General features: G+C 43.1%; 1 protein-coding gene across 1 annotated transcript in view; it reads right to left on the bottom strand.

Moving 5' to 3' along the window:
• The window catches only part of LOC146772823 (protein S100-A2-like), an 85,398-nt gene extending 66,666 nt beyond the window's left edge, over positions 1-18,732 (bottom strand). Inside the window, exon 1 of the mRNA XM_085639407.1 lies at positions 18,645-18,732. The gene's annotated coding sequence lies outside the window, so the exon portion shown is untranslated. The remainder of the gene's footprint in view (positions 1-18,644) is intronic.
• Positions 18,733-21,017: the final 2,285 nt, after the last annotated feature.

Genomic DNA, 21,017 nt, shown 5'->3' with positions numbered 1-21,017 from the left:
GTCCACCTCTAGGGCTTCCCTGGCTTGTGGGTGAATGGTCACCACATTAATTGTGGCAAGGAGATCGGCCGACAGTGGGGATTGGGAGGTCCTATGTACCTCTCTGAAATAAGCTGCAAAGGCTTCTGCAATTTCCTGAGGGTCCGTGAGGAGCGTATCCCCAGGACCGGTAATTGCATTTACCCAGCGCGCTGCCTGCTCCTTACGCTCCAACCGCGCCAGGAGTTTGCCCATACGCTCGCCCTGTTCATAAATACGGTGTCGGGCAGATAGAGAACACGCTGTAGCCTCTTCCAACAAATGCTGTCTATAGTCTTGTCGCTTAACATTGAGATTGTGCTGAACCGTGGGATCAGGGACATGCGAGATGGCAGCCTCCATGGCCAATATGTCTATTTCCAGTTCCACCGTCCTCCGGGCGCGCTCGGTCCTGTGACCCACCATCAATGACAGTGTCCTGCCCTTTATGACCGCCCTGAACACCCCCCAAAGCGTCACAGCCGAGTATACCGACCCCATATTTTCGGCTAAATAGTATTCGGTGTCTTGCAAGAGTGTTTCTTTAATATGAGGGATTTTAAGTGCCCCAGGATGTATCATTATTGAGCCGGGGCGCCTGGCCTGTTGTATGCCAAAGGTTGTCAACAAGGGGGAGTGATCGGAGATTTCTCGCTCCAGGCAGTGGGAGTCAGTAAAGGCCGGTATATCATGAACGTGCGTGAACAGGTAGTCAATTTTAGTCTGACTGCCATGTACACCCGATTGAAACGTGTATTGTGAGCGCAAGGGATTCAGCCATCTCCAAACGTCTACCACGCACCAGGGCGCTGGCAAATTCCTGGAGTTGCGAACCCCGCTGCGGATCTGCTCGGGGGGAAAGTCTATCTCGGGACCCGTCCATCGTTGAATTAAAGTCGCCCCCCAGTATCAACGTCCCAACGGGCATTTCCATTAACAGTGTACCTACGTCTCGTAAAGTCAGTTGTTGCAGTCTCGGGGGGGGGGGGGGGGGGAAGTAAACAGATAAGTTGTACGCTTTTAACAATTTCCTAAATTGAAGCAAAATTTGGGCAGTACTGGCAGGTATGGGGGAGGGAGTTATTCCAGATCTGATGTGCACAGATGGAAAAGACCTTCTGCCTTGTGTTTTTTGCACTTTTGAATATTCTGTAATGGTGTGTTGAGAACCACCAGAGAGGATGAGTTTGTTTGCAATATCACTGTGAAAATGATACAGTAGGTTTTGAAGTTGGTGTGTGTATTAAAATGCACGTGCACTTTACTGTCAAAAATACCAGTATCTATGTACAAGTTTCCACATATCATTAACACTGTGGGAAGACACTAGTGAGTCTTTCATTGTGGTCTCATTTGTTGTGCATTTTTCATTTCATTACCATGTTACCACTTCATGCTTAAGGGTATGTTTTCTGCTGATATGGAACTTGGAACTAATTCCTATTGACACCCATGGAAAATGGCAACTCTCAATATACCCAGCCTATATATTTCATAAATATTTGTCCTATGTTAACTCACTACAAGAAAGTAACATTCTAAAAACTGAACTGTACTGATTTGTGAGAAACTTATTAGGTTATTTTTAATATATCAACAATGCCAGAAGATATCAGATTGATTGCAACATTTTTTTAGAAAGAATTCAAACCTAAAATCAACCTTTGAAGCACCAATGTCTCAGATAACTGTATTTGCCTTTGAGATTGGTTTGAAGTGATTTGTAAAGGTTAGCATTCAAAAGCAACCAAAAAAATGGAAAAGTTGTCAAGAAGTGAACTTGCTTGTCTCAAGAATCTGGGTGAGAATGAAAACATAATTAAGTCGGTGGATAAAGGGGATACTACTCATCAAGGACATGGTATGTCAGTGACACAACTACTTAAATAATATTGAAACAGGTTCCACCAAACTAGTGAGAGTATTACAAAAAATGTTGAAAGCAGAGCAAGGTTGGCTTTGAGAAAACAAAGGAATTTCTAACAGATAACACCAATAATTCCCGGAATTAATTTACTTCTAATAAAATAAAATAATGGAAAGATCTACTTCGTAGTCCCTTCCTCTCTGCAATTTATTCATTAGAAGAACATCTTGGCATTTCTTGATGCATTGTTACATAAACTAGCACAAAGTGCCGAAACATACTTTAAAGATGCACAGATTTATAAATTGACCTAGAGTCTCAAAACGAATTCTGGATTTGTACCTCAGAGATTACCTCTTTGCATACACTTATTCATTGTACATAGTTTTCACCCAATAAACTTAATAGAACATCTCCTTTCAATGGCCAAGGGTGGGGTGGGGGGGGAGGCAGATGCAAAAACTCAAAACGAGGGAGTACATTCAAGAGACTACGCATGGATTAGCGTTTGCAAAATATCTGAAAACTCCAAAACAAACTGACCGCAAAAAGCCTATCCACATGCAAAAATTATCAGAGCAAAGTAAAAAAATTAAAAGGTTCACTTATAAAAACTTGGACATTGCCAGAATCCAATGTAGTGCCAGGAGCCATACCTCCTGAAAGACCTATATTTGCTCTAGAAGGGGCAAAGTTGTCAAAAGATTAATATGAAAAAACACAAACTAAACTAAAGACAACATTATCAACACTGAAACTCAGTATGTTCCCATGTCTCAACTGTGTACACTGTAACAAACTTTTAAAAAGTTCCGGTGATAAATCAATCTACGACAGAAGAACAGATTAAGATCAAGTGTTTTTACGTCTCGGGCAAGACATGTTATATGCAATCAGTGGGCTTACAGCTTACCATTGGTAAACTTTAGTGTCACTCTCATTTACTTTGCTTGCATTTGTCATGGCATGCATGCACCATGTCCTCTTCTTGTGCTTGGCCCTCCCTTGGAGCCAAAAACAAATTTCTTGTCTCCTGCCACAGCTCACTTTTTTTGGAGCTATTTTATCTATTTGTCTTCAAACCCTCCAAAATAGTACTTGTGTTTTCAGGCCCCTTCCCATATCCCCGTCCATGTTGCTTTTTTGCCCTCCCACCCGCACCCCATCCATGTTGCTTTTTTCCCTCCCATCGCTCCCGTTGCTTTTTTCACCTCCCACCTATCCTTGTCGCTTTTCTCCTTCTATCACTTCCATTTTCCCAGTCCATTTCTTCTCCTCTCCCAACAAGTCCCTGTTTCATCTCACCCGCCTTAATTCGTGTTGTATGTTTTCTTGACGGTTCCAAAATGTGTTCTTCAAAAGCCAGCCCATTGAAATATGCCAGGTCCCTGGCCAAAGGCAGAACAGGCTCCAACTCTGTTGCATCACATTCACCGTGGTATCTACATGGTTAATCGGTTGTAAAGAAGCTGAGGCAGGTTATCATCTAAGAAGTCCACAAAACATGGGCTACTGTACAACATGGCTAGAAGACATTGACAGCGCCAATAGCTCTCACATTGCCGAGACCTTTTGGCTTGCCAAGCCTTATTTACATTTGAAACCACCAACTGTATCTATGATTACATTGCTTTGTAGATAAGCCTGCACGTCTAGTGGCCCGTATTGATGCCAGGTCCAACAGAAAAAATAAATCTTTGCCATTATTAAAGATTTTACCTCCCCATCAGCTGCCTCTAACTCGATCTTCCCTCGAAGAGGATCTGCATCATCTCTTTCAGCTCTTCAGGAATGAAAGTACTGCCATTTACAGCAACTTCAGCCCACAACCAGATCCAACAGACCTCGCCAAACACCTCCCAATCTTATCCAAAGAACCCATGCTAACCACATGACCTATCATCACCCCAGGTGAAACTGCCGCCACCATGAAGTCCATCCACTCAGGGGCCCTATAGAACCCCTTCCCTCACCACTAACTGGGGGCAGAGCTTTTGTAGTTGTAATCTGTGAAATTCCACGGAGTTATGTTGCCTGGCGGAGTCACTCATTGCCCCTCCTGCTAATTCCCCAGCCCTTTGCCCCTCTCCCACTACCCGACCTCCGGCTTTTCCCCCGCCCCCCCCTCAAAGTAAGGCCTGCTGGGAGACTTACCTTCCTCCCAATTCGGTGACTTGCTCCTGCTGCTGGCTCCACTCTGCTTCCGCTGCTCAGGTTCAAATAACTGGAAGAAGTGCAATGCACATGGAGTACTGTGTGAAGGCATGCCTGACACTATCATGGGATTTCATAGGGTCAGGCATGCCTCCATGCAGTATGCCATGAGCACTGCAGTTCTTCCTGTTAATTGAACCGGAGCAGCGGAAGCCAAGTGGAGCCAGCATCAGGAGCAGGACACCGATTTGGGAGGAAGGTAAGTCTCCCAGCAGCACCAGTAAACTCTGCTCTGCTGCGATTGTGGAGTTTAGGAAAACTTTGCACTCCAAGCGGAGTGCAAAGTTCTAAAACTCTGCACACTTCATTGGCGGGGTGGTGTTAACCGCCCAGCCTTACCCACCATGCATACTCCAGAAGACTGCAAACCATCAGCACCATGCTTACACCCATTCTAAATGCCTCCACCTCTTCTGCGACCTTCCCAGATGCTTGGAAACATGCAATTGTCCTCCCATTGCTGACAAAGCATTTTGTGGCCCCTTCCGTGCTCACCAACTACAGACTGCACTCCCAGCTATCATTTCCTGCCTCTCAAGATCTTAGCGAAAATCATCAACAGACACACCACCAAAACCTTTAGCATCCACCAACTCCTCAAGGACAATCAGTCTGGCTTCAGACCCACACACAGCACGTACATGGCCCTCATAGCTATCATATATGACATATGCATTACTCTGGACAGAGGAAACACAGAGGCCCCCTTCCTCCTGGACCTCTCTGCAGCATTTGACACAGTATTCCACCCCTTCCAAAGCCTACATGACATTGGAATCCAAAGACATGCACTCAGATGGACCTGCTCCTTCCTGATTTGAAGGACCCAGTCACCTTGGCACCGTACACCTCAGACACCTCACCTTCAATGCATACATGATCCCTCTAGCCAGCATCATCTGCTCTCACGATATCAACGCCCTCTCCTATATTGGTCACAGATTTGTGATTACACATATAACCAACAGCACAAAAGGAAATAATAGTTTTTACAGCAATGATTTGCAATGGGACCAGGATAATTAGAGGGATGAATACTATGCAGTGCTAGGAATGGATGGCAACAGCAGAGAAATTTCTTGCAGTTTTTATTTAAAATAATCAAAATAAAATGTCTTCAATATAATTTCTATCAATTTACAAAATAGCTTACAGTGGTCACTGATCAAATCTAAGGAGCTGTTTACAAGTTTGGCGGTCCAAATGGCGCAAAACCGCCTGCGCCGCGACACCGCTGTGCTAGCGCAAGGCTGTCTGCCGTATTCCGAGTTGCACCTGCAGATCCGCCACCGCCGACTCAGCGGTTCAGCCAGTGGTCTTGCACCGGCCTCGCACCTTTGAAAGATGTTGTTGGTTCACTGATAGACACCGCCTGCTCAGCAAGCCTAACCGCCACGCGTATTATGAGTAAAACAAGGCATCAGCTGTCCGGTAATGGCAGAGACCAATAGGCGGTCCTGCGCCAGCTTCCAGTGCCTACGTTATAAACAACAAATCACAACATGATTTAAAATTTGAAATAAACAACCACTGGCTGATTCAAACACCTTATTCACATGAAATAAAGGAACAAACTGATACATTTATAACCAACCAGCCTATAAAACAACTACGAAAATTAGACCACAATCCCTTTCGAAGATTTTTCTGAACGCCATTATCTACTATCGTCCTCATCATCACTACCATTACCCACCCTCCGAAAACCATTAGACCACAAAATTTGTATCAGCCACAAACCACGAGTGTCAAATGCTTGTCCCCATTCCAGCATGCAAAACCTATATGCCACATCACCCTTTTCTTTGTACACATCTTATTTGATAATTAACCCCCACCACCATGCCTGCCAAAAAACCTGCATTCAGCATATAGCAACTCACTATTATGGTGGATTAAATTATTAGAGTAGAGCCCCATCTATTCGGAACCCAAGTCGTGACCACTCCTCGCTCAACTAAACAGGAAATGTGGACCAGGATAGCCAACAAAGTGAATGGTGTTGGTAACACCCTCCAAACATAGGGAGATATTGGAAAGAGGTAGAACGGACACCTCAAGTCATGCACCAAGAACAAATGCACCACTACCACAAGGAGGCCCAGAGGACTCCCAGCGCACCACAACAACTCCAGCCCTGTGAGAAGAAATCCTACACACTGAGGGCATGACTTGAATACCTTTGGGAATCGAGACTGGTAAGTGACCCCGATACAATTGTCGACTACACATGAATGTGTCTGTTAGCAAGACTGCCCTGCAAATCTACTCCTCAATCAACCCTCACAACATGCAATATTAAAACTATTGGTGAAAAATGTCTCTTTTTTGGCTGTGAAATTACGTGCAAATGACTCACCAATACCCACCAATGCATGCTCAGCCACATATGCCAATGCAGCCTGTATGTGCAGTCCCATTTCGACAATTTGTACATGAGTTACTTTAAAATGTACCAATTACCTGATGCATGGTCAGTCATGAATGAAAATCAACAATTGTCGCACCTAAATCTACAGTTGGTGTAAGATGATGGAAAATGCAATATAATGCAACTCCCAGGAGGCTGTGTTACTCCCACTTAAAATAAGGGCAATTGCAGGGACACTGCTTTGGGACATATTGATGCTCTGGACAACAGAAAGTCCACCTGTAGCTTTCCACAGGCCGACTTCCTGTGGTCTCAATATTCAATATGTTCCTGAGAAGTGTCCCTGCAACAGCCCTAATTGTAAGTGGGAGTCTCATGGACTCCTGGGAGTTGTAGTCATGCCAGAGATACCTGCCTCGGTATGCATGTGTCAGGATTGCAATAGCAATAGTATTTCACATGTCCCTGAACATCACTTTAAGAGGCAGTCAATTTGAATCCCATTACACAACACTCTCAATTCACCCTGGGACAGGTGTAATAAGATACACACATTGAATGATTGTTGCATACTTTTCACAAAAATAAGTAAAGAAAATACCAAGCAAATTGTGTAAATTTCCCAAAATTGGTTAGATTGAATACAGTGCATGTGGCATATAATTCTGAATAATGTATAACTGATAATACGTCTATATTGCAAAAGATACATACACCATAACAGGTCAGTCAGTGCCTGAGATAGATGATCCTTCTCCCAAGCCCACATTACAAAACAAAGCATGCATGGAAAGGGAGAACCACATATATCCAGGCTCACTAGCAGACCCTGTACCCCTTTATGCACATATACAACTCCAACATCCCACTTTTGCTTGCACTGAGAATAGATAGCTACATACAAATTGGCATATGTAACATCAAATATATGTGTATGTTCTAACCATTGTGTTATCACAAAAACAATTAAAGGTGGTATTTCCTCAATAATATGTAGAACATGGAACAATGTTTTCTGACATCTTAGAACATGTGTATACTAATTGTCTGGTGATTCTCAAAACAACTCAACATGTACGAAGTCCATTAACTTGATAGTCAATAAGCGTCACAATAAAATGTCAGTGAAAGTTGTTTCCACATCTAAATCCACATACAAGTAGGTATACAATCCTGATCTAGGGACAATGACTAAGGAACATACATTAAGCAGAGAGCACACCCCCTCAGTCAAATAACTAGTGTATCAAAATAGTTTGCCAAATCGTTAGTCATTTTATTTGCATATAATGAGGCCGAATCTATTTAAGTAAGCATTTTGGCATTGAAGCTAAACATATACCACAGATAAGTCGTAATCACAGACTCCATGATGAATCCATGGTCACATTAGCGACTTGAAGTGCCAGAGACTTCCATCCGGAATGAGATTTAGATGCCATGAGAGATTCTGTAGTATGGATGGTGGGTTCATTGTCGACATTGCTAAGTTGGCATGAGCTTCACTGCCGTTAGGCAGCTTTTGCGCATGACACTACATGCGTTTATATTTCGTTTGCGCCCTTTTCACATGAGAACTGTCTGCTTTTCGTGTTCTCTGCTGTGCTCTGAGGTTTAGTCTGCACACGATGTACAAGGTCGATAAACAATGTCCCTTGTTATTCTGTTCTGGTCAGTCCCTCGCACCTAGACATAACATGACACACCGCTGCACTACTGAAAATTGTATGCTTTACATTTTGATCACACACTTGGAGAGGAACCTTTCCAGAGAGAAGAGCTGTGCTTGTCCTGCGATGTAAACCTTTCATCTAGGCCTTGAGGTATGGGGTCTGCTGACAAAGCCCAGAGGTCTTCTTTTTAATAATAATATACCTCTAATCAGGGGGAGGGTGGTTAGGCATTTTAGCCCTTTTACACTGTCTTTATAAAATGATATCCCCGTTTGTATTCTATGGAATCGTGACAATGCTGACTGTATTGAGTTTATGCATTTTGCTGCTAGTAATGGCATGTGTACTGTACCATAGATCGCGTTAGTTTAAAAAAACATTTTAAACAATACTGTGACTCAGATTACTCCTATTGTGGACAAGTATGAGTGAGTGAGCGAAAGAGTTGTCTTGTTCCGCGATTCCTGAGAGAGTCGGGAGTGTCATGTTCTGGGTTGTCTAATCATTGGTAGCTATGCTGTTAGTCGGTGAACTAATTTGAGACTATTGCTAGTCGGGTTTTGGGATTTTGGGTACTGAGGGAATAGGTTGGTACACAACTATCTACCGAGGTCCTGGTTTCCTGTACTTAGTTCTGTATATGTGCAGAATCCCCGCAACAATTCCACCACCCATTGTATGAACTACAAATAACTGACATGATCCTGACCTCCAGCTGAACCTGGGATAGGTGACAAATGACCTGAAACCATGTTAGTCGACCACACATTCAGAAGGTCTTGTGTTGATGCACGTTCTTCCGGTAACACTAGTTGCTCAAACCTCACATTGGGTAGAATTTGCAAGCCAGAAGGACAATTACTATAATGGATCAGCAATGTACTCATCAGCAGTACAAAATCAGGGCAACAGAGGTCAGTGAACACAAGCTGAAATCCAATGCCCAATGAAAGTGACACCATAGAGAGTGTAACACTGGCTGCATGCAGGCAGACCAGGCAGGTCTGAATGTCAGGGACCAATGACAATCCAGTTCTCTCAAAACCATTATGCTGAAGATCTGTAGCATCCTGTCACAACGCAATTGAGGAATCAGTTCCTCAAGGTGGCCCATAGCAAGTACATCTATTGTTGAAGAGTAGAAATATGAACAGGAGACCCTTATTTAGGGACAGCCACAACGTTTAGAGACCAAACACAAAGTCAACTCCTGAATGAATGAAACTCTAAACCAACACAAACACAGTACATAAGTGCAAGTCATATACAGAACAGATAACAAAAAAGCACATATTAATTTGATCTAATGAGTCAGAACACTGATGTTCCATTTCTCCTAAGTTAAAAATAAATTACTGTGCACAACAATGACTGTGTTTCACTATACATTACAAACACTTGCATTATGAAGGTCTTGCGAGCAGATGTGAGAGCTAGTTCAGTTTGAAACTGTGAGAAGTTGGCCTGGCATAAGCTGGTCACTAGTTATAGTGGCCACCTTGCACCAGTCCAATTCGACTCTTATGGTAGATAGGTTTAAGACAACCTTTTAAAGAAAGCTATCCTAGTGGTAGCTGTGGAGAGCAGCCTTCAGGCTAAGTCTCAGAGGAATGTAATGCCGCTTGTTTTACCTTATAATCTCTTGAATTACCAAATGAAAGGACACCACACAGGTATATATATCAAATATATATGTATTTATTACTAGACACACTCTACTAATCTCTTTATGAGATTAGAACCCAAATACACATTCAAATGTCAACAGTTCTCAATAAATTAAGCACAACATACCTTGGTGCATTACCCAAGTGCCAGGTAGGGGGAAGGTGAAATACGGTATAAGACAAGCTAAGATCAAGATAATTATTCAGACACACTAGTACATGTGTCATTCATTCAGTTAATAGTAAACTTGAAATGGTCAAATAAAATTACACTGTGTGTCACCTACATAGTGAACTAGGTGTCAGTTACATGGAATTCAAAGTGCCCCATACGTCACAATGCAGAGCATTGGAAATATGTCATGTAACATGGCAAAGAATGGGATGATATATGTCATGTTAAAAAACTACTTTACAATTTACTCCGAGCTAACGATGTATGGCATGTAGCCTTGGATTTCGCAATAGGGTAAGCAAGCAACAAAACTAATGGCATCTATTTATATACGTGGCTATATGAATTATTGTTTGCCAATATGATGTACACAACATGTGACAGGCTTTCCTAGCATATAACACTCATCATCTGCATTATATGTGTCAAAAGAGAGGTCATGCAATTCTCCACATTCCATTTGCCGTTGTGCATGCCGACAATAAAAAACTATTGCATCAAATGGGGATGACTACCTGCTCCAAAGAGTCACTTTGAGACTGACAAACCAAAATGATCTGTACATGGTTGGTCTTATAATAAGTAACCTCATTGTGAATGAGGAAGTGAATGTAAGCATGTGTACAACATCTTCACATTTATCTAGGCAACTGTTCAAGTTCACAACTCTGTACTCTGCAATGTGTAGGATGTCCTATATTTGTCAGACAACATTTAGTACAGGATATCACAGATGTCCTCCTCCACATTGTGACTTTACATAGAATTCAACTAATTGTCAGTATGCATGGTCATGTCTGGTTATTATTGGTATTAAATTACAAATGGCAAACATCAGTATGCTAATTGTATACTCTTTAATCAATGTCTGTTCTTGAGCTGAGGTACAGAGATGAATGTCAACACATAAATGTATGACCTTTGTGTGTACTGGACGTATGGACATGTTACCATGGAATTTAATTAGACAAAAGTTGATATACCAACAGGACAACAATCTTGACACACATGACCATTGTGATAAACTATACAAAACACCCCACATTGATCCTGTGCCAACAACCTCTTCAGTACATCAAGAACTACCAGAAGGCCATCCCACTCAATAAATAATCAAGTTTAAACACAAATAACTGATAGTCACACCTGTTGACCATATGAACAAGCTCAGTATCACAATTTGTTACCCCATGGCATTTACATAAAAAGAAATAGGCTCGAAAATGTGCCACAATGATGACCAGCACATTGCAAATCACTACGATCATGTCAGATTTTAAGTTACCACCACTACCTCCCAATAGCAATCCCCCTCGAAAACTAGACACACATCAGGGCATATGTATTGTAAATTCAATAACAACACAATACATGCTGAACATATCCCATGCAATATAAGATGTACTTGTTCATAAACAATTGCAGGTCTGTAAGAACCAAAGAGCCAAGGTTCACATAAGGAAACTTCATTAAGTGTGTCCCATCATTTAAGGAAATGACCTGCCCTTTCAGATGGCAGATTGATTGTGACATACCTCATTAGAGTTCATGCAATCAGGACAGTAATTTTGTTGTATAAGACCCACAAATGTTTGAGAAATCTGCTGTGGCAGTTACCTCTTGCAACATCCCACATCCAACCTGAAACGTAGCATATGTCCTGCTTCACAAACCAATAGTATTAATAGTATCATACCTAACAGTTGTGTTGTCTTTTTACAAATTATCCCACCCCTGCTGCATGGCAGAGCCAGGCCAGGGAGCAGACTCAAACAACAGACTCAGAAGATTCCAAAGAAGACCTCAGCCATGACCCTAGCCTCAAAGATGTGGACGACACTCCTGGCAATTCTGGGCAGCTTATCTAGATGGACTCAGTTGGTCTCATTGCGCCCACACATCCAACCACCACAACTGGTACACCAACATCAACAACTAGTGCTCCTAGCACAGGCAGGCCCATACTTATCTCCCCAGTCCTGCCTCCTTAGGTGGCTAGCACCACCACAGACACTGAGGAGGCTGGACCAAGTAGCAGCAGACAGTCCTCTGCAGGGGCAATAGCCAGTGGAGCCAGACGTGGTGAGAGGAGAATTGTGCCCAACCCATTTGAGGCCACTGGGGAGACTGACACCCAGCATGATGAGCAGACGACTCAGTTGGTATCACTGGGGAATCACTGACATAATATCGAAGTAAAAAATATAGAACACAAAAATATCGATGTAAAAATAAAGATAGTCAAAAAATCGACATCCTAGCTTTAAAATGTAAATGACAAAAATATCGAAAAAAATATATAATGAACACATTTAATTTATAAAAAATTAAGCATACATATATAAAATGTAATATTTGAATGTATATTTACTGTAACATTATGCACAAACTAATAACTTTAATTTATTGTAAAATATTATAAATATATAAACATTTATCTTTAATATATATATATATAGATAGATAGATATATACATACACCTATAACATAAAATATCATAATAAAAACATTATATTATAAAAGAAAATACTAAAATGTTTATACATTTTCAAACCGACATTTTGCACTCCATTGAGTGTAACAGTAGGAACATTGTTGAATAGCATAAGGGTAAACATTTACTTTTCCCACTACAATTACTGCAATTCCCACTCCAGTGAGTGCAACAGTAGGGAAAGTGTTAGATAGCAGACGGGTAAAAATTACTATTCCCACTCCAGGGAGTGCAACAGTAGAGAAAGTGTTGGATAGCGTAAAAGGAAAAATTACTATTCCCACTCCAGAGAGTGCAACAGTAGGGAAAGTGTTGCATAGCGGTGGGGTAAAATTTACTATTCCCACTCCAGCAAGTGTAAGTAGGTAAAGTGCTGGATAGCGGAAGGGAATAATTTACTATTCCCACTCCAGCAAGTGCAGCAGTAGGGAAAGTATTGGATAGCGGAGGGGAATAATTTACTATTCCAACACCAGGGAATGCAACAGTAGGGAAAGTGTTGGATAGCATAAACGTAAAAATTACTATTCAAACTCCAGAGAGTGCAACAGTAAGGAAAGTGTTGTATAGCGTAGGGGTACAAATTACTATTCCTACTCCAGAGAGTGCAACAGTAGGGAAAGTGTTGGGTAGCGGAGGGGTAAAAAGTTACTGTTACCACTCCAGCAAGTGTAACAGTAGGGAAAGTGCTGGATGGCTGAGGGGAATAATTTACTATTCTAACTCCAGAGAGTGCAACAGTAGAGAAAGTGTTGGATAGCATACAATTAAAAATGACTATTCCCACTCCAGAGAGTGCAACAGTAGGGAAAGTTTTGGATAGCGGAGGGGTAAAAATTACTATTCCCTCTGCAGTAAGTGTGACAGTAGATAAAGTGCTGGATAGCGGAAGGGAATAATTTACTATTCCCACTCCAGCAAGTGCAACAGTAGGGAAGCTGTTGGATAGAGAAGGGGAATAATTTACTATTCCAACTCCAGGGAGTGCAACAGTAGGGGGAAGTGTTGGATAGCATAAAAGAAAAAATTACTATTCCTACTCCAGAGAGTGCAACAGAAGGGAAAGTGTTGGATAGCGTAGGGGTAATCATTACTATTCCTACTCCAGTGAGTGCAACAGTAGGGAAAGTGTTGGATAGCGGAGGGGTAAAAAGTTACTATTCCCACTCCAGCAAGTGTAACAGTAGGGAAAGGGCTGGATAGTGGAGGGGAGTAATTTACTATTGTAACTCCAGGGAGTGCAACAGTAGGGAAAGTAATGAATAGCGGAGGGGTAGAAATTACTATCCCCACCCCAGCAAGTGCAACAGCAGGGAAAGTGTTGGATAGCGGAGCTGAAATACACACATCCATGTATGCACCCAGACAGGCAAATGCAGCACACCACAGCCATTCCCACCCACAGTCACCCATCCCACCACACCTCCACATAGCCAGCCATCCCCACCCACAGTCACCCAACCCACCATACCTCCGCATAGCCAGCCATCCCCACCCACAGTCACCCATTCCATCTCACCTCCACACAGCCAGCAATCCCTACCCACAGTCACTCAACCTACCCCACCTCCACACTGCCAGTCATCCCCTCCCACAGTCACCAATCTCACCACACCTCCACACAGCCAACCATCCCCACCCGCAGTCACCCAACCCACCACACCTCCACACACAATGCATGGCAATATTTCAGTTCATTCCATTACAAGGACCTGGTGTGAAACAAATCACCTGGCTATCCTCAATCAGACTCCCTCACCATACTGCTCTCTCCATTCTTTGTGTCCATGTTGGATAATGGATTTTTAGACAAATGTCTACACCTGACCATGGACTTTTCCATGTAGTTCAACACTGTGTTGATAAATGTTGGAAGTGAGTTAGGGCAAATTGGTCTTTGGTGTGTTCTCACCAGTATTTAGGCTGAGGAAGTGATGTACTGTTGCTCATATGTATGTTTGACATACCTTCAACTAGACCATGTGTGGTCAACCAAAATTGTCCAGTTGCCATGCTTCTTCAGACGTGTGCATTGTATGTGCATGTCCCAGTGTTTGTGGGGTCTTCCATGTGACATTGATTACAGGTAGTATGTACATGTGTACATATGTTATCTCTGCACAGCCCTTACATCATTTTGCACATGTCTGACATTGCCTGATTCTTATCAACATGTCCTGTGCTTGCCACTTAGTCAGATGAGAATGTGACACATGCTAACATACACCTTGCGCTGTAGATTATTGATGTAGTACATCATATTGGCAGTCGGGCAGCATGTGGCATTAACTGGATGATGAGATGCCAGATGGATACAGGGTGTGTCCAGACCTGGCTAAAAGTCTGGTCCAAAGTGGGTTGGTAATGGTGTTCTATTTGCCTCTGTAACACACAGCAGGCGACAATGAGCATAAACATGTATGTTTGCTTTGGATCACAAGTTATTGTTCACGAAGTTGCTGCAACAATAATGTGTAGCATGTCGTATGAAGTGCTCACATATGTCATGTTGGGAAATGGCCTGTTGACACCCATACTTTTCCATCTTTGGCGTTGCTATGAGAGTTTTTAATCTATATAGTGTGGTCTTTATATGAGCTATTGTCATGTATTGTTGAACATATGTTCGTCTATGTAGCTATGAATTGATGTTGATCCTTAATTGACCATGGACATTTCACTCTTTATTAGACCGTACATATATGTTTAATTTGATTGTGTGACCTAGTCATGTTTTATCAGATAAATGAAGTGCATTGTTCTATCACTGTGATTTTGTGTACATTAGTGTAGTGTACACACAAACAGTATGTCATGTGTAAGTTGATCATTCCAACATTGTAACCATATCATCTCCCTTTGTTGATGGTCTACTTGGGGCCTATATTTGTTTTGGACTGTTGAGTTACAATTGTGTTCCACATTCTGGTTATATATGGGTGGTATGTGATATTGTATGGTCATGCTGAGTAATCGATTCAAATGTTGATGTAGGTCTCACATGACGCTAATGAAAAATATTTTTTTCAGCCTGATGTTGTCTGGTAATGTGTTAGTGTGTTTCCATACAATGGTGGGGCCTATTTGTTGTTTTGGTACATGTTATGTGCTATAAATGTTTCTTCATTGTTGGCTACAGGTGTGCCAATTTAACAGCTAATAGCAAATTCTAGGCATTAGAGCTCTGTTCGGTGTAGTATAGCTGTACTGTGGTGATGATATTGCAAACAAGACCTATGTGAAATTAGCGTGTCCATTGTTTTGGTAGTGGTCTCTTGCCATGGAAATGTATGTGTGAGCTGATAGTGTTACTTAAGACCCCTAGTGGCCATGCAAGTAGTAGTGGCAAAAAGTAATGCAGTTGTGTGTGCCTCTTTGATATCACTGTTGTGGAAATGTTAGGGAGATGAGTATGTACGTATTTCTCACACCTGATTCCACAGTTTTTTGAGCATCAACTGAGCCAGGCAGAGGAGACCGTGCGAACGATGTTGGTGAGGCAGCTGGACAGAGTGGCTCCAGTCAGAAGACTGACAGCAGCGGAGTCACAGTGTCGGAGGGTGAGGGGTGTGCCCTGTAGGAAACAGACTTGTCATTGTCATCCTCAAGAGAGTCAGGCTCCAGTGGCAGCTTTGTGGTAGTTGTGGACACTAAGGAACTGTGTCTCAAATACCCTTGTCCTCCACTACCCATTTCATCTCCACCCTCCTTGCTGTTCCCCACAAAGTTGTCTGCATTTGGTTTGACATCTCTTCCCCAGCCTCGGTGCCCCCGACTGCCCTGAGTGTATCAGTCCTGAGACAAATCTCTGCTAGACAAACTGCACTGCTGAATGCACTCCAGGGGCAGTCCAACATAATGACACACATCCTACCATCCCTCAACCAGACTCTTCAACATCCCAAGTGCTGTTACTCATTCCTGTTCCAACTAAATGCTGACAAAGCCATACTCACCATCATCCACAAGCACAATATTGTCCCCAAAACGCAGGAAGATTGGCATGCATGCCTCCACCGACCAGACACAGACCTCCCTCAGCATCCCCACTACACACATGCCCCCAGACCACCCACCATGAGACACAGGCCATCCACAAGCAGCTTCAGACTCACAGACACCAGCAACAGGCACACCCATATCACAGACAGACACTACCTCTACCTCTACCTCCCAAAACCCATCCCTTGTTATCCCTCCTCCCCAAAGTCAACTAGGAATGTCAGAGGGTCCCAATGTGTTTCTCTCTGCCTCAGACACTACACGTCTACCACTTTTGATCCAGCTCTTACCACTCCTGACTCAAATTTACCCTGATTCTAATTTGACGAGGTGCCTAGAATGCCCACCTGAAAAGGTTTTCTTGGCAGTGTGATTTTGACAAGTTAGGCGGTACAGCATAGTAATGTATCCCAATTCTTCATTGGAGTGGCCTTTGTCACCCATTTAATTTTTTTTAGGTTTATCAATTAAGTTTGATCATCGGACAACCCCTTGGTGGATTTATTGCTCATTATGATAAATGATGTGATGATATAATTCAGTTGATACTACTACATTGTTGTTCTCTGGAGCTGGGAATAGGTGATCCTTTCCCAGTGGTGAGTGTGATGTGAGCTTTGCAGCTGTTCGGGAGTTATTATGGATGAGGGGCCAAGTACATGTACTCAATGTTTTTTCTCAACACCTACTGGTAGCTTTGTGTAAGTTATCATTTGGTAAGTTCTATACATTGTCTGTTATCTGCCAAATGTGGCTGCCCTTTTCCCATTGATATTGTTGTGAAATGTGTGCTGTATGTTTGTATCAGAGGTTAGAGTTTGTACACATGCAGTGTGTGTGCTCGCCAAACATTTGTTTGTTTTGCTTATTTTTTGTCCATTTGAATGTGAGTATGAATCAGCTACTACCTGTAGTTGTGGGAGATGTGATTGCTAGCATAAGGTGCCAAGACACATTGCCTACACATGTGTGGGACAGTGTGTACCTATTGATTGTCCCTGTTATGCTTCAGAAGCCATGTTTGGATGCAAATGTTGTTTATGAGCATGTGCAGAATTATGTAGTATCTCACTGTTCTCAAATGTGTGCTTTGTTTGCTAGATAGTGTGAACTTCTATTCTGCTTGAGGTGTTTCAGTTATGTCTTTGGATATATTTGTCAAGGAATAGATGTTGTGCCTTTAGGTGACCTTGGGTTTTGTAACGAAATGTGTCTGTGGCTTTGCAGGTTTGTGGGAGTTATCTAAATTTGCAATACAGATGGAATAATTCTGGGATGAGGGCAGGGCTTAGACTGTGGAATACATGATGGGGAGATGGTGACTGGGGCTTCTTATTTGAGTTTCTGTGGAAACTGCCTCAGGGTAGGTGTGTGTGCTTCATGCAGACTTGTGTGGGGTGATAGTGAGGTGCGGGACCCGTGACGTTCTGTGTGTACCAGGATGTATAGTGTATTTGGTGGGATTACATGGGTGTGGAAATTAACTGGTGGTGTAAGTCTTGTTGATGTCCTCTGACTGCAGACATTACTGGCAACTGTTATTGTTAGGTGACACCTGTCTCTTGGTGCGTGGTGTGTAGTTGCTATTTTGGGACTGGGAGGCTACACTTCAACTTCTGTTGTGCACTGAAATTGTGGTACTACGGACTGTACAGCCCATGTCTACCAGAACGTGGTTTTGTCAGTGCAATGTGTTGGTAGTGTAAGGTTTTTCTACAATATTGCTGAGATATGTCTTGTGCAATACTGCAAAACTGATAGGGCTCCTGAGGATGGGATGTAGTACAGTGGTAAGGGTGAGGCATATGATAATTAATTTGATGTGGTATGAAGAGATGAAGATTAGTTACATGGGGTTAGATTGTCCTTTTTGTCTTGTTTAATAATTGTAGTGAGTGAAATTGTGAGCGTTTAGGTCTGTGTGGCATGCCATGGTCCTGCGTGCTACCATATGACTTTGCTTTCACCAACTAAAGGCACCTGTGCTTATTTACTGTTCTCTGTGGGTGGCTGGTGTCAGGGACCGAGTAACATCCCCACCCCCAAGTCGTAACTCACAGACCTTTGTATAATTGATACATGTGGAGGACACACCTCCATTGTGATTTTCTCTGCGACACAGTATTTTGTTCGCGAAGCGCATTGTTTGTGGTGTGACTTACCGGAGATGGTGCCCAAGTCGGTGCCCGCTTCAGAGATAGTTCAACAGGTAGACCATAGGGACAACAGGTACAATGGCCTCCATGACTGCAGAGGTCTGGTGTTGATGAGTAAAGATGAGTTTCGGCTTAATATCCCTCCCTTTCCGCCTCCTGTGCAGCAGTGGTTGGACTGCGACACTTGCGCCAGGCTGAAAGACAACTCATAATTGGCTCGGCGGTTTTGAGCAGTGGTTTTTGCTTCCCAGAGCCTCATTTGTCTGTTGCACCAATGCGACGCAGATACGACGTTGCCAGTGTCGACAGAACTGCACAGGTGCACATGTATGCTCATAATGCAACTAGTAATACGGCGGACGCAGATCCACCGTAGAACTGCCAGCTCCAACATGGGGGTCCTCCGTTCACCAAACTCGTAATCAGGCCCTAATTTAGTTGTGATTCATAGTCATGTTTACGGAATAAATAAAGGACAAATATTTATGAAATGCAGTTGTCTAAATTCTGATTCATGAATTTCAATTGGTGTAAATAGGATTTGATAAGTAGAAAGTGCCATATCAGTTGTACCTGTACCTTTGAATATTAAGTTTCGGTATTGCAATGAAATTAAATACTCCAAAATAAAAAACACAAGATGAAAAACATGGTAAAGTTTTTCCACACATAGTTAAGTGAGGAAAGTAGATATCTAAGACTGACAAAGTACTTTTCAGCATACAGCAGAGGACAAATATTGTAAATAATGCTGGAAAGGACACAAAAAAAATTCTCACAATAATATTAACCACAGAAGAGACTAAGGGGCTTAATATGATGGTGGTCGGAAAGCCTTTCCGACCGCCGTCGTCAGTTTCAATTCTGACTGGCTGATTATGAATCAGCCGGTCGGAACTGAAATCGGCTGACCATTCCGTCTGGCTTCTGATGGGCTCAAGGGGCCTGACAGCCATTCGGAGGCTGGCCCGTAATCCCAAAGGGTGCCTTTCTGCCCTTGGGATTTTGATGCACGGTTTCCTGCATGGTTGCCATTCCGGCCTTTCCGACATAGAAACCCTGTCGGAAAGAGTGTATGGGACCCCTAGCAGGGCCCCCTTGTGTGTACAGCCTCCGGTTGGGAGCCGAGAGGGCACCTTTGGTGCCCCCCTGTTAATCCCTACACCCTGTGGCGCACACCTTGAGGTGCCTGCCACGGGGTGCAGGGATTAACCCCACCTCCCATTTCCCTATGGGAGCATGTACTATGGCTGGTGTATGGTCATAACACATGCTCCCATAGGAAAATGTCGCAATACGTCTAATCGGTGTTCAGTCACATCCAAATCAGGCAGTTGGGACCACCGACCAGAGGTCGATCAGTCCCACTTATGAGATGGTGTCAGCCGAAAGCTATTCAGCCCGACATTGTAATCGGCCCTTTAAGGGAGTCTTCAAAGTCCATAATAGGCCTGGGCGGAGTTCGCAGAGTTGCTCTACTCGCAACTCCACGAAGACGCAAAAAACACTCAGCCGCGATAAGCTGAATTCCGCTGGTGGGCGGAGTTTGCCAACATGCTCATTCATGTTGCAGTGGGAACATGGAGTGTATTCTCTCATTCCAAATCGCAAGCAACAGCAGATCACAGTTCTCATGCGCGTTCCCTGGTTCCAAATCACGCACGAACAGCACCACGCGGTCCGCATGGGCGCAACCATCTTGTATTTCTGCTCTCTGTTATGGCGCTGAACCTAAAATGTTATCTCTTTATCATCTGTGTAATTCGCCCCCATTAAAAAGAATCTACCCGTCATTTTTATTTTTTATATAAGTGTGTCTCTGTATATTTTACATTTTGGGAATTTTTTTTCACGCTTTTCGTGACTTTTTGTTTATTTCCCCTTACTTCCTTATTTCTTTATTCTTTACTTTCTCTTCCTTTTTCTTTTGTTTTTCAAACCCACCCAGTGCCATGGCAGAGGCAGGGTGGTTATGTTGCGTGCAGCGCCGCTGCCCAGGTGTGCAGCTCTGGGTGATATTTGGTAAGGAAAAGGAGACAGCACTGTTTTTTTTTGTGAAGTGCCACCTCTACTCCATGCTGGCAGCAGGCCTGGTAGTGGATACTGCCTGTGGGAGCGTCAGTGGCACTGGAGAAGATTCTGCTGGTGCGTGGAGCGCACCAGCCAGGTTTGGCACATTGTCCGGCAGCTGACGCATCGATGTGCTAGGCATCGAGATTCTGGTTTTGGGCGAGTATTAATGATTTTTTCTGTTCTGTTTGTGTTCTACAATGCTAACTTTTTTCCAGAATAGCTTGCTGCTCACACTCGGAGGTAAATTAAGTTTAGTTAACGTTGGAATATTATTGTGTGATCCAGTTTCTAGTTTCTGCTAGGCCG

This window comes from Triturus cristatus, chromosome 12 (genome assembly GCF_964204655.1).
Source record: "Triturus cristatus chromosome 12, aTriCri1.1, whole genome shotgun sequence".
In the NCBI taxonomy this organism is placed as follows: Eukaryota; Metazoa; Chordata; class Amphibia; order Caudata; family Salamandridae; genus Triturus; species Triturus cristatus.
The sequence above is the reverse complement of the archived record's forward strand: the minus strand, read 5'-3'. Positions and strand labels throughout refer to the sequence as shown.